Source organism: Thermobia domestica, chromosome 13, assembly GCF_964235325.1.
Source record: "Thermobia domestica chromosome 13, izTheDome1.hap1.1, whole genome shotgun sequence".
NCBI classification, from domain to species: Eukaryota; Metazoa; Arthropoda; class Insecta; order Zygentoma; family Lepismatidae; genus Thermobia; species Thermobia domestica.
The window spans coordinates 190,672,941-190,686,623 of NC_137466.1; the positions used below are offsets into that span (position 1 = coordinate 190,672,941).

The 13,683-nt window shown below is 37.1% G+C and overlaps 1 protein-coding gene across 3 annotated transcripts in view; it reads right to left on the reverse strand.

Annotated features, from left to right (window-relative positions):
• Positions 1 to 13,683, reverse strand: part of LOC145668879 (transmembrane protein 198) — a 335,961-nt gene that overhangs the window by 128,574 nt on the left and 193,704 nt on the right. For all 3 annotated transcript variants that reach the window (XR_014128114.1, XM_081737137.1, XM_081737138.1), the window contains exon 4: positions 1,724 to 1,825. The gene's annotated coding sequence lies outside the window, so the exon portion shown is untranslated. The remainder of the gene's footprint in view (positions 1 to 1,723; positions 1,826 to 13,683) is intronic.

Genomic DNA, 13,683 nt, shown 5'->3' on the forward strand with positions numbered 1-13,683 from the left:
GCCGTGCCGTGGGGGGGCGAGCGTGTGGATGGGCCCGGGCACCGAGGTAAGGGGGCGAAAAATTAGGGAGAAAAAAGGTAGGAAAAATTGCTTATATTATATGTATGCGGGCGCCGTCCTATGCTCTCGCTCCGGGCGCTTCTCTCAAATACGTAGTGACGAAAAACAAAGTTATTGGTCATACTTAGCAACATTAAGCATACTTAAGTTGAGTATGCGCGTTTCTATTTGAAGATCAAACGTCTCCTTATATGCTCAACGTTTCTTTCAAGTTTTTCTTTGGTTGATGAAACTAACTATTCCCTCACAGATATAGAAGCCCATTGTTTATTTTCTAAGTGTTTCTGTTTCAAGTTCTTATGAAGCCCTCACATATCTGTAACCGTATAAACAAAACAGTGCTGTCTCCAGATCACGAATCTTCTCTGGCTGAGTTGATGCCAGAGGCGCAAGCACGGTGGGTCCTCTGGGTCCGGACCTCCGCCGCCAAACATCCTAACTCAACATACATTTGTACATTTTCTCAATAACACTACAATAGTGTACTTGTTTAACAGGCAAATGATTAATGTAACATGAAAATTTGATCTTACACTTTATCTGTAGGCTACTCTTTCTCTTATAAAAACAATCTAAAGTGCTGCCAAAATGTCTTGAGCCGTGGCAAAAATGCGAATTAAAGCTCACTCTCGACACACCCACATGTTGAGCCAATAAGGGTTCAGCTGTTGCTAAGCGAGATAGCCTCAGCGAAAGGGAGTGGAATTCCTTCAGCCGATAGCAGCGCTCGGAACGGATGATTAGGTGTCAAGTCAATGTGGTACATTTATAGTTCTATATTTTTTTTTCTGAAAATATAGGTGAAAGTATTTTACAATTACTTATAGTCTTTTCGAGTGCAGAATAATACCCATTCAATATTACATAGACGTAATGGCTGCCCAAAACTTGGTCTCTTCCCAACAAAAATTTATAGGTATGCGTCTGGTTGATGCAGCCTGGAAATTTGTCGTTTGGACCCAGAAAAAAAAACTGTTTGATCTTGTGAAAATTTTTGCACAAGAAACAACATAATCCATGATGACACGGAAATCTGGAATAAGATTTTTTAAAAGACGAGGAAAGGGAGAAGAAAACTACATTTACGAGATATTACGAGAATAAAAGACCCAAAATGGAGACGGGATGTCTCTATTTCTATTTTGAAGCAACATTTGAAACCTGGGATACTTTAAACAGCTCACTTTTGCTCTAAAGGACAAAAAATTTACACCCCAAAGTAATAACCTAGTTACAGTGTTGTTAGTAAAGCTAGTTTTCGTTTCAGAAATCTCTGGCAGTCCACTTATCTTCTTTAACCCAGTACAGGGAATCATAAACCAGCACCAGTGATCAATACAGACTCCCGTGAGTCTATCTCTCATGACCAGTAGGTCGCGATCAACCCGTTGACCACACCTGGTCTAATGATTGGAATATATGCCTTCGGTGGACAAGGTCCCAGGTTCGAATGAGGACGGAAAAACATTAAACAGTAGTTCAGATCCCACTTTAAACTCTAGGTCTCGTCCTATACAATTTGACTGCTGACAAGGGACGCACACATAAAGCAACCAATCAAAATAGTTTATAATCTTTATGTCCAATCAGTGCTTGCCTCTGTCTATTGAAGAGAAGTAGTGAATATATAGCACTGAAAAAAATAATTAAGAAATGCACTTACCATATGTTTGACTTGTAGAAGAGCTGCGAAGCGCGATTTACACGCGCCTTCACTAGCTTAACTTCAGCTATCTTATGCGTTGAAGATGTCTCTCGATTACTCCTGAAAAGAAAATAAAATTTACATAAGATAAAAGAAGTGCAAAAGATCCCTTCTAATAAGTATTTTCTAGTAAATAAAATTGTTCGAAAATATTTAAAATTTACACTGTATAATCTATAGAAGACAAGTTTAATCGTGAATTTGTTCTTTTTCTTCGCTGCCAAGACAATGGGAATATTGTTTTAAAATAATACCTTCAGAGAATTCATTAATGATTAGACAACTGATGCATTTTTCTCTTTTTAAGCATTTTTCATGTACTAGTGTTTTAGTTACTGTTAGTACTCATTCGTCAAATGTATGTCGAAGGCCTACTAAATTATCAAGAAATGAAATTATATAACAAAAATACTGTTGATATTCATCCGTCAAATGTATGACGGATACATGGATGAATGACAATGCTAATTACTGGCGGTAAAATTAGTATCATAGTAGGCCTACTAAATCATCACGAAATATTTATATCTATATAAAAGTGACAAATCTACAAACACTTATCCACGCTTGTTTTCAGATAAAATTTCGTCAAAGCCACTCCCAAATGAACTCCTGGATGCACCACTGGAATTCAACAATATCACACAAATTTGGTATCATCCTGAAGAACTTAGATGAATTTCTTGAAGTAGAATGTTCTACCCAATGGCGTGACCAAGAGGTTTAGGTAGGGTTGCCAACATTTGAACATGGAAATACCGAATACGATCCTGGAGTAGGCCTACGTATACATTTAAGATTGTCACATCATCGCTCGTCAAAAATGTTAACAAGCTGAAAGTAGTTACTTCGCATAAAATGGACCGATTTGGAGTTCGAATTTTAATCACTTTAGTTACTTTTGAAGCATTTATCAAACTTTCTTATTCCAGTTTTGGTTGAATTGGCACATATCATTTTAGTAGTTTACCATCCATAATACATCGTATTTAAAGCAGAAAAATAAATATAATTGCAATATAATCATGGCATGCACAAAATATACTTAAAAAAATAAGTCTTGCCAGATTCACTGGGGCTGGTAATGTTTCATAATGCCTACATACTTTTACTGAATCTGGTTGCATTATTTAGCTGGAAGATGAAGCTGATGATGAAGCAGTGCTAGCAGCGCTCTTGAAAATGTACTTCTGTTGACCTTTAGCCAGTGGTGCCCACCCTCTTTATGTCCATGACGCACCCCCCCCCCCCCAATTGTCTATCCGTAGGTGTTCTTCCATGAAAAAAAAATCTTTTCGATTAATTTTTACACCCCTCAAACATATTTATATAGATTTTTAACCCCCCCAAATATTTCAATGACGCAGTTTGCGTCATAGCTACTCTTTGTGGGCACCTGTGCTTTAGCAGCTTCGGTAAGGTCAGTACATTTTCCTGCTTTCAACTCTAAAAAAAGGCAAGAGTTTCATAAAATAAGCTATATTTAAGACTATAAGCATTTTGTATATTTGTATGGCTAAATGTCTCTCCAAACATGCTAGATTTAATCAAAAATAGGCCAAATTGGCATCATTGCCATCTAGCAAACGATAGCATCACTGCGACGGAACAACAATTTCCTTGTGGAATGGAATTGTGCTATGGCCGTGATCAGCCGATTCTCAAATACGGTTCATTTTAGAATTCAGATTCAACTAAATCTACTTTCCACGGAATTAAAAATAATAATAATAATAATAATAATAATAATAATAATAATAATAATAATAATAATAATAATAATAATAATAATAATAATAATAATAATAATTCGAATAAAACAGAGAATAGGGCTAGTAAGAGGAAATATTACCGGACATTTAACATCCAGTTTTGAGATGGTACCGGACATTGGACAAGGATGTTAAAACTAAACTGTCCGATAAAATACCAGACGGTTGGCAACCCTAGGTTTAGGGGAAAGGAGCTCTTAAGAGATAAAACTGCACACTGCTTATTAAATTAAATTGCAGTATGTAATAACAATTCCCTTGGCAGCTACTGCTTCTATTACTGACATGGAGATGCACAATGACTGGCAGTGAACTCAACTCTAGTGTTAGAGGCCTCTGGTTCGATCCTAGGTAAAATGAGTTTGTGGTGGATAACAATAGGTTAGTGTTTTTTTTTTTTTTTTTTTTTTTTTTTTTTTGTCTCCTTTAGCTCAAAGAGGATGAACGTGTAACGTCAAAGTGAAGATTTCGTCTCATTTTGCTTTTATTATTTGGCATATGTTTAGCCCTATAGGACAAAAATATATTTGTGTATATGTCTATTCCGTGATAACTTCCGTTAAATAAATAAATAAAATAAAATTAATTTTATGAAACAACATGCGAGTTTCCTTTGAGCTTTGCATATTCCAGTCACTTGAAGAGGAAATAGGTCTAGGTCGGGAGTAAAATCAACTCCAAGTTTCGATATTCTGAGATGATGAACGGAATTGATTTTATGATGTAAACGTACATGTATGGATTACGTGGGGCTGAAATATGAAATATACCGAAAACAAGAATTTCAGGAAAACTAAAAATGGATCAAAAGATTGCGATTAGGGATGCGCGCGAGTTAAGTCAAGTCGAGATTTAACCCTATCGAGAAAATGCTATCTCGACTCGTCGCGAGAAAATGTCTCGACTCGACAGTTTGTGTTTCGACTCGACTCGAATTCGAGTCGAGACAAAATCTACGAGTTAAAATATACGTACACATCGCCCAGAACATTATAACTATCCACCTAACTGTCAGTATGTCCACCTTTGGCACGGATAACAACGGCGACGCATCTTGGCATGGACGCAATGATCCTTGGTAGGTCGCTGGAGAGAGTTGACACCACATATGCACACACAGGTCACCTAATTCCCGTAAATTCCGGTAAGAGGGGTGATGCGCTCTGACGTCACGTTCAATCACATACCAGATGTGTTCGATTGGGTTCAGATCCGCCAGTTGGGGGGGAAGGACAGCACATCACTTGGAACTCGCCCTGTGTTCCTCGAACCACTCCATCACACTCCTGGCCTTGTGACATGATGCATTATTTTGTCGAAAAATGCTATTACCGTTGGGAAACATGGTCGTCATGAAGGGGTGTACGTAGTCTGCAAGCAGTATGCGATACGCCTCGGCCGTCATGATGCCTTGCTCGAGCTCCACTAGACACATGGGTGCTCACGTGGATGTTCCCCAAAGCATAATTAGGCCGCCGCCAACTTATCTCCGTCCCGCAGTATAGGTGTCAAGGAGTTGTTTCCTTTAAACACGACGGATTCGCACCCTCCTATCGTCATGGTGAAGAAAGTGTCGGGCTTCATAAGACAATGCAACGCTCTGCCACTGTGCCAAGGTCCAGTGGCGATGGTCACGTGTTCATTTCAGTTGTAGTTAACGATGTTATGGTTCAAAATAATATTAAAAATTATAGAAAGATTTTCGAGACATTGGGGTCGAGTCGAAACTTTTACGGGCAGTCTCGACTCGTCTCGAATTTTACAAAGAGTGTCTCGACTCGAGTCGAGATTCGAGACATGTCTCGACTCGTGCGCATCCCTATTTGCGATCTTGGCCAATAATTAATTTTTGGATCAGGGACCCCAAACATTTTTGAACGGTCCCCCAAATCAAGTTTTCGTATTTTCTACGGAATAAGTACGTCATATTGAGTTAACTGATAGTTTGTGTTTGACTACACTATATGTAGTTCTCAAGATATAAGGCCTACAAGAAAATTTTTGATTGAAATATATTGGATGTTTTGATCCAATAAATAAATAAAACATACATTAAAATTAGATGAGGCATAAACCTATAATTTAAGATGGAATCCGAACTACCGTATTGCATTGAATGCTTTTCCACCGAGTATCAAACCCGGGACCTCGTACACCAGGTGCGTGCGCTAACTACTAGACCAGCGGCTAGAGCTGCAATACGGTCAGCATTCGTGCCTTCAACGTAGGAAGCCCGAGTGAAGTGATGCCAACTTGAAACATTATAAAAACCCATCTGGAGACGCAAAAAATCCCATTTCGCTCTTGAATTTCCCACGCTCTACAAACTTTTCAAAATTTATAAAACATGAAAAGTGAAACTACTGTATGTCACTCACTTCCTTCAATATATGAGTGAATTCAGACCTTCTATGTTAATCAAACAATTTATGAATAAGTAGTTAAGTGAGAGCGAATTGAAAACGTTGAGTAAAATAAGTACACTTAGTTATTCGAAATTATAATTTAATTACGCATTTGTGTCGTAATCTTCGATGGAACGTAACAAAACTATGTAAGACAAGTTTCATTCTCCAGTAATTTCGTGTGGAACATTTTGGAAGATGGTTGTTTCTCGTTTGGTAGTTTCTTTTAAATGGAAGAGTTGTTAATAAGTTCCATGGTGCTTATCATTATAATTACTTTGAGATTCTCAAGTCAATGTATAAATCACTTCCATACTAGTATGCATTTTATAGTAACAAAATTCGGTAGTTAGCACAATGATTTCGCGTTTATTGAAGAGTCATTAGTTTATTTCCAGCCTAAAGAGAAGTTTATTAGCGTTGACGAAGTAAATGTGTGGAATAGATGCTGAAAATTTCTACAAAAAATCCCTATTGGAGAAATCAATGTAAAAAAAAAAAAAATCTCATAAAATGGGATTTTTTCCCAAGGGTTGGCATCATTGCCCGAGGGTGATTCTCAATGGAAGTTCATGTAATTCGAATCGCACGTTAAGCTGTAGATTTACGTCTCATATAATCTCAGTATTGAAAAGGGCACTAAATTTCAAACCGACTAACAATACAGTAAAATTGAAATAAAGTACGAGGTAAAAATAAAAATTAAATAAAATAAACATAAATAGCAAAATCCTATTTAAAGGCCGTTAAAGAAAACTTCCTATATATAAAAAAAATATAACAACTTCTGCCCACGACTTCATTAATTTATAATACGAGTACTTGATTTATTTCTGACCTATATACAAAGTAGTAATTACATACCTTTTGTTCGTCGTTTTTGGAAGAGTTTTACCTAAATTCTATCTTTTATGCTTTAGTAACACTTAAGTGTTACTAAAGGAGGTCTACTACTTTCACATGACTTGTTCCTTCAGATTTATATTATCCTATTGTTTTTCTTAAACCGCTTCTTCCATCCATTTAACAATAAAATCAACAGAAAATGTTTTTTGTAATGAACTTTCCTTCAACGAACTAAAGGAAAATGCTGCTTCGCTTCCGGAGACAATAGAATGCGTTCTTGGTTTATTATATTGAGAGTTAAGCTGTATGCTGTTGAGTTGAGTTGATTTGGAGTTCTAACGTTCCTTTCAGTAGCGAGGTTATGTGAGACGGGACCTACTGATTAACGTGGAATCCGAACAACATGAGCTCCCGTCGGGAATCAAACCCAGTTCTCCCACGCCAAAGGTGCGTACGCTAACCGTTTAGCCATGTATGTACACTTCTCGTTATATATATATATATATATATATATATATATATATATATATATATATATATATATATATATAGATAGATAGATAGATAGATAGATAGATATAGATATATATATATTCATTCAATTGAAGTTAACTACCTATATTTCTAGTGGCGCCTATATTTCTGTATAATTTTGCGGGTGTCCGTTCTGGTATGTATGTTTTCTTGACAGGGGCGGATCCAGAGGGGGGCGATCGGGGCGATCGCCCCCCCCCCACAAGAGTAAACTTTCTTATTTTATATATAAATAAACCCATCCATAACAAGTTTGGAGCTCTTAAAAGTAGCAGTATTACCGCTGACCGCCCCCCCCAGAAGTCCGTCCTGGATCCGCCCCTGTTTCTTGATATACAGTCCGGTCCAAAAAAATATCCCCACTTGAATGTTTTGCTGAAAAACAAGTTTTGCTACTATAATGAGAGACTATTTGAACATGATTGTGCATGATGTGTTTCGCAATTTATTTTACAACATATTTTCAAAATTTTTCACACATCTGACATCGATTCTAGTATTTTGTGTGATAACCTTTAGCTTGTTTCAGTGCCTGTAATAGTTTCCGCATTGACGCAACAAGATTGTCACAAGTGCCTGGCTCGATTTCATGATACCACACATGAACATTTTTTCAATTAGTTCCATTTTATTTGTAATACAATATTTGCTTAGTTTAGACGACATAATGGCCCACAAATTTTCAATAGGATTTAGGTCCGGTGAATTTTCAGGCCACCACAATCTCTGGATACCAAGATCTGACACACATTTGTTAACGATCTTCGAGCGATGACACGCAGCATTATCGCCTTGGAAAATGAATGGTTAACTCCACTGAAATGGTTACTGGCTGTGTATAAGAGTTCCTTTTTTAGTATCTCTCAGTATTTCAAACCATCAATTGAACCATCGCACACGTTCAATCTTCCCACTCCGTTTGAACACATCGCTCCCCACAACATAACACTATCACTAAACTTTTTTGTTCCTTTGATGCATTCTTTCTGTAACTTCTCTCCAGACTCCATCCACAATTTCACACCGCTATCGTTCCAAAAAACACTAGATTTCTTCTCATCTGAGAAAATTACTTTCTTCCAATCTTCGGCTGTCCAGTTTTCAAACATTTCTACGAATCGCTTTCTGTCCGTAATGTGTTTGCGTGACAGAAGTGGATTCCTTACAGGACTTTTCGTCTTAATGTTCATGTCAGAAAGCCGTCGGAGCACTGTTTGATGTGAAACTGACTCCCCTCCTTCCTCACGTATCTTAACAGCAATCTGCCTGGAACTTAATTCCCTATCTTGCTTAGCAATCCTTTTGATTGTCCTACAGAGTCGGTCGTTTGTCTTCTTTTTACGCCCACATATCCACCTTAAACTTGACATTCCGGTTTCTGCCTGACGTTTCAAAACTTTATCAACTGTTTTATGATCAATGAGTAGCCTTCTAGCAATTTCCCTGTTAGATATCCCTTCCGAATTCCATGCTAAAATTTTTCCTTGCTTCCGAGGAGTCAGGTCTTTCGCCTTTCCCATGATGTAAACACTGATAATTTCGAGTGAAATTAATATTAAATTACACAAATACACTTCTACAGCACTGTGAAATTCAGAATCGAACAACAGTTCACTGAAAAATCATCACACTAAGCCTTCAGTCCATACTTCCAATGCTCTGCTTCCGCAACAACAGATGACTGAGAATGGCAGGAAAGTGTTCGAGCGGGAAGTCGTGATTAGCGGAAAGACCAGGAAATGGTGATTAGCAGAGACACCTAGGGGATATTTTTGTAAACTAAAAAGACGCGAATGTCATCTCCAATTCGATTGTTGCACTAATTTTAAAATTTTGGAATGAAATCTTTCTGTAATTTTAACTTACTGCATATTACCACATGTTAAACAAGACAGGCCAACCTGTTTCCTGACATATATTCTCTAACAAAATCAATAAAATTAGAGGCAATATCAATAGAATTATTCCTAAGTACATTACTCGTACGAATTATTTACCCATTTAACCTAAAACCCATGATAAGAAATAAATTTGTTTGAAAATCTGAAATAAAATATACGTTTAAAGTAAATATTCAGTGGGGATATTTTTTTGGACCGGACTGTATATCCAAGCAAATATTCAAGCAAAAATATCCTGAATGTGGGAGCCCATTCTAGTATGTGTTTCCTTGTTATATATCCAAACGAAGATTCAAGCGAAAATATCTTGACTTTCAGAGCCAGTTCTAGTATGTTTCCTTGTCATATATTTAAGCAAAGATTCAAGCAAAAATATCCTGATTCTGGGAGTTCATTCCGGAATATGTGCTTCCTTATTATATACTTTATCCAAGCAAAGATTCAACAACCAAAAATATTCTGATTCTAGGAGTCCATTCCAGTATATATATATTTCCTTTTCATATATCCACGCAAAAATATCCCGATTCTAGGAGGCCATTTCAGTATATGTATTTCCTTTTTATATATCCAAGCAAAAATATCCTGATTCTAGGAGCGCATTCCGGTATGTTTATCCCTGTCATATATACAAGTAAAGCTGAGAAAATCATGGGAAAATTCAACAAAAACAAAGTGCAAGAGATAGTATAATATTTTCTCGTCTTAGCTCGTAAATTTTTGTTGAAGTGTCTTCTAGTCTCAAGTCTCGAAGAATTCTTTATCAACTCGTCTCGTGCGCTTCTTGGAATGATTTTCTCGCCACGTTTCGTAAATTTATGCCGTACAAAATTTATGCCGTATTTTTTCCCCTTAATTTCAACTAGATGTTAGCAGAATCCTTCTGCATCACGAGTGGTGCACGAAGACCGTGATATAAACAACATTTAAACCATATTTAGTATTGGAGTATATTGTGAATCTTTAAACGTTTGTAAGTGCTTTTCACTGTGTTCGTATAATCACTTTATCACTTTATGATCTTATACTGTGAATGAATCGTAGAGCAGTAAAACAGTATTTGAGATTAGACTTGTATGAGTTAATGTTACCCGCCACAAGACTCGAGAAATTTCTCGTCGCTTCTAAAAAACGAGTCTAGAACTTTCATGTTTCTCATCGTATCTCGAATTTAAAAATACACTCGCCGTTTTAATTCCCGTCTCGTTTTCGAGGCGAAACGACAAATTTCTCGTCTTGAGGACAGTATTAATTGGATATGTGATATCTGTGAAACTTAATGAAATACTAAGGTGCATCGTTCCCCTTCACAACGAGCTCTCATATGAGACTATAGCTTAAGTGTCCGTTCATCACACGAGCAAAATCCGTTTATGAAGTTTTATTCTTTGCGAAAAATTAAAACCCTTTCGCCCTATTAGGATACACATATGATAAAAAACCGAGATCGACCGAAATCTATATAAATAAAAGTGACTATTTTTGTGACTTAATAACTCTTGAACCACCCGACCGATCTCGATCAAATTTTCAACATGGATGAGGTTTGAGCCTGGGATACTTTTTAACATTTCACTTTGACGGCATAACTTAAAAGGAGGGGGAGATATATATAAAATGACCAATATTTGTGTCGAATTAATAATTTTCGAGGTCGCTGGGATGAACAGTGACACTTCCGATGCCGTTTAAATTCAAATTCAGTCCCGCAACTTGGGGGAGGAAGAAATATTATAGCTGTAAAAAAATGATCAAAAATGACCGATATTAGTGCCAAATCTATAGCTTTCGGGGTCGCTGAGATGAATAGTAATACTTCCGATGCCGTTTAAATCCAAATTCAGCCCTGAATTCATGGCATGAATGTAATTACTACAGGTAAAAACACTTGTATTCTTTTCAAGAATATTTTAACCAGCAGCGTTATTTTAAATTTTGCTTGGTGGTGGTGGTGGGGGTTAAGACATTCCGATGCAAGGTAGATTTTCCCGTTTTTCGCTATTACAGTATATTATTATAGATCAAAATGTATACATATCTCAAACTCAGGGTGGAGAATGCCACTCGTTCTAACGGATTTCCCGAGTTATACTCATGTTTGAAATAATGAAACGTTTTACGCCATCGCTGGATTTCGGTTTTAATGTGTTGAAGAGGTCGCAAAGAGAATTTGAATCCTGTCCTACGTTAACACGATTACAGACTTAGGAAGGCTCAAGTGCATTCCGTACGAAGTTCTCTACTGCCGTTATAATACAGGATCCGCGGTGGCTCAGAGATCGAGCGTTCACCTTTGGTGCATGGAGTCCTTGGCTCGATCCCAGCTCGCGCCAAGTGAGCTTTGTGGTGGATAAACACCGTGTGTGTGGATTTTCTTGGGGGTTGTCTAGTTTCCGTCCACTTTCTTCATTCCACCATTTCATTTCATTTCTCATCATCACCGTTTCCTGTAGCTCAGCCGACATAACCATGGGACGTAAAACTTAAAGATTCATTCCGTTTTTACCACTATAATACAGTATTTATAAACTGTAACCATATACAGGCAAGTGTTTGACATATTAACACGCATAATAAACTGCTTAAAACAATCGTTACTTAAAAAAAAAAAAAAATAGTATAAACAAAGTTTAAAATGTAAATATGACCTGTATTTTCATTTGGACAAATAATTAAAAGTATTTTTACTCATCGTAGCTGTTGGAAGAAATCACTGTAATGTGAACTCTAGCGGCGAAACAAAAAATACGAAGCAGCTAAATACCGTAATTATTATTGGGAATGAAGAAATTAAAACAGTTGTTTTTCATTATATTTTAAAGTGAGTTTTCCACATTATCTATCAGCAACTTCACGTTTTTGTCCCACAACATGATGTACTGTTGAGAATGTTAACCGAGTTATTGTCTATTTTATGACTTCTTTATTTAAGAACAAAGGAAAATCGCAGTCGTTTGAATTAATGAGATTTATGAAGATGGCGTGTAACAATAAATTGATATCAAGAGTCTCCATTTTTATTATTATTATTTTTAATCCAAAAGGAGGTCGAAGAAAGTGCAAAATACGTATTTAAAAACTGTGAACAAGAAGAGCGGTATCTCTTGAGCGTGTGAATTAAAAACACACTTGAACTTATTTACGTACTAACTTGCAAAACTTTTTAATCATTTCATTGAACCTAAAATGCTCACCGAAAATCGCCAAATAAGTTTATACAGAGAATTAGTTTCTCAGGGCACTCGGGAATTGACTAATTAACAACATTCAAAATTTCGTAGCTTTCGTTTCTGTTTCGGAGTACTTCGGGTAACATTGTTCCATATATTTACTCCACATTGATAGAAAATCGGCATTCTGATAGTAGTCTAACTTACGCGCTAAACACACAAGAAGTGCGATAAATTCGGGACCCAGTCAAAGCCCTCAAAGGTTGGAACGCCTAATTATTAAAACGGTCAGAGCGTCCATTGGTCAGATCACCTACGAAAACAATCTGAACATAGAGTAATAATATAGTATTTTTGTATAATAATATAGTATAAGAGGTTTCAGCTGCTTTTCCCGCTGAAACTGTGGCGCCGCCACTTAAGGAAGTTGGGTACCACGAACTACTAAAAGCAAGAACGAATCAAATCATTTAAAGCACCTGAGTCTGATGGAATTAGCTACACTTAGATACACTTAGCTACTGACAGTAGCAAACGGTATGATGCAGTTAGTTACAACTCTAGCCGGTAGAGTGGTCGAGTCACTTCCGTTGCATTGTGGGAACGATTTGAATTTCCATTAGGAATATAGGGAGTGGTTCATCAGGATAATTGGTGAGTCTGAACGCCCATGAAAGGTAAAACAGGCAGATTGACCAACAAAAATGGTCAAAACGCTCAATAGCAGAAGCATTCAAGCAGCAGCTCGGAACGGACAGTTGGGCATTCCAATCATTTTGGCAATTGGGCGTTCCGACCGTTTTTGAAAGTTGACAGTGACCGTTAGGTGATCTGATCTAGACCCACTTAAACTACATAACGCAAGTGATAAACCATAACCCAAGATGCGTTGTTACAGAGAAATTGAAGCAGGATTGCAAGGATAATATCTAGACATTCCACTAGATCCAATATCAAAATACGAGCTCCTTCGTGGCTATATTGTTAGACCTGGATTCAATTCTCGGCGCGTAAGACCCGGATTCGAGTCTCGGTGGGAGCTCATGTGGTTTGGATCCCACTTTAAGCTGTAGATCCACGTCTCATACAGCTTCGGTGCTGAAAGGGTCGCTAAGCTCTAATCTATCCATCCACATCAAACTAAGCTTTCAAACCACATTTCAAACTAAATATTACAATACAGCACTCCCCATGACTATATTTCCGATTCTGCCAAAAATAGGCTTTGTATCCTTATAGATTCGGCTTGTTCTTCATTTAATATTTATATTTTAACATTATAGTATGCCT